Source organism: Alligator sinensis, unplaced genomic scaffold, assembly GCF_000455745.1.
Source record: "Alligator sinensis unplaced genomic scaffold, ASM45574v1 scaffold1177_1, whole genome shotgun sequence".
In the NCBI taxonomy this organism is placed as follows: domain Eukaryota; kingdom Metazoa; phylum Chordata; order Crocodylia; family Alligatoridae; genus Alligator; species Alligator sinensis.
Window position 1 is genome coordinate 2,001,383 of NW_005842120.1, and position 2,024 is coordinate 2,003,406.

Here is a 2,024-nt window from a genome sequence, read left to right on the forward strand (position 1 = left end):
AGACTCTAAAAACTAAAAGGTCCTCAAGGAAAAAGGCAAACTTAGTCACATTCAAATAACATCTGCTTTTAAAAATTGCAAATTAAATGAAGGGCTTTCTGCTAAATGCCACCTTTCAAACAAAGAGCAAAATCATCACCATACCAGGTGGAGAAAGGTCCTACATTCTTGATTAAATCTCTTCTCAGACTGTTAAAACAAGCTGTGGGGTGGAGAGACGTATTCACTTGGATTAGCTAGCAACTGTCCAGTTACAATGGAATCTCAAAGCAATATACAAACCGCTTGGCAGGAGCATTAGGTCTGCTTCTTATTGTTCAACAAACCTCTCATTTGCCAAGCCCCGAGCCTGAGAAAGGCTTCACGCACTCCTGGCTCCCCCATTTAAAGAAGTGTATATTCGGGTTCAAGATATTCTGTTCAGAAGCCCTTAACTGAGTCAAATTGATTCCACCTGGTCTGCCCATTCCCCTCAAAGCTGCCTTTCATAACTGCCTGGTCTGCTTCAGGAAAAAGGATACCAATATAGTTTAATGCTTATGCCACAGATGGAATAATTTGACTTCACAGTTTTTACATGCTGTGACCAGATATTAAATAGAAGAAATGGAGAACAGCTCAACACTCAGATTACAACCCCACTTCTCACATCATCTTTTGCACAAAATGTAAAACACAGGCACTTAGAAAGAGTAAAAATATAATAATCCTACGCAAAACAAATTGTGGACTTTGATAACCTCTTTTGCCTATACAGTATTAATGTCAAGCTTTTAAATTCCATTGTAAAAACATACAAAAAACAGAACAGAGGCTTAGTGTTTGTAAAGTCATTTTAGATTCTCTAATGAAAGTCTACAAAAATACACTGTCAAATTGGAAATTAAATTTTCAGCATTTTCTTTATACTAAACTGGTCAGAATAAACAGAAACATGTTTTGCTATATTTATATAAACATAGACACAAATCCAAATGGAATCCTACAAACATGTGCATATGCTTAAATTTATGCACAAGCAAAGCAATATTAATTCAGACCTGTCTTAACAGACTCATCACCTTCACCACGAACTCCACTGTCACACTCTCTACAAGTTATACTCTCTACAGACCACGCATGCATTTAAAATCTACAGCATGTTTCTTTGTAGATGAAAAACTGTGAGCTGTCTGACAATGTCCTGCATTTGAATGCATTCTAAGCAACTTGAGTGCGTGCGATTATTATTTAGTAGTATTATTATGATTGCAGATTGTTATCTAAAGTGAAAGTGTTGATTGTTGATCTACAGTGTTTTTTTATTTTAATGATGGAATTAGATATAACAGGTCCTAACTGACCTCTCTTTCTTGAAGCTTTTTGTCTGGGAATGAAACATTACAGCTGGGAAGTTGAAATCTGAGATACAGCTATCTTGTCACATTCCCAGTCCTCCAACGGCTGGTCAAGGAATGCAAAATTTCAGCCCATGCAAATGTTATGGTAGAATGGAATTGTAAACCTCCAAAAGCACAATAGAGAGATTACAATACACTCTGATCAGGAAATTATGAGTGATCTTTGTAAGCGACAGTGTGACTATCAAAGTTCATTTATTTTACTTCATCAAAAGAAAAAAGTTTTTCAGGTGAAGAACATTTCTTAAAAATTACATACTGTGTAACTATAAAGGTATTATAGAATATTATTTGGGTTCCTACAAAAGGACCACTCCTATATCCAGTATATCTTTTCTGTAAATAGTTCTAATTTTAACTTGCAGTCAGCAATTAATCCTTTTCCTGAAAACTTGGGCTTCAGCAAAATTTCTGCCCCCACTCCTATGCACCCTCCTATCCTTTCCCCCACCCCCATCCCCTTAATCATAAGCCTTGTCAAACACTTTCTACGCTGAAAAGCTTATGAAAACAGATATGCCCGGCAGTATTCCCAGAAGTAAAAAAATTGCAGTTACTTTAGACAAAGAATGCAATGCTATAATCCCTCCTCTTGTAAACCAACATATCTTAGAGTCAGATTTT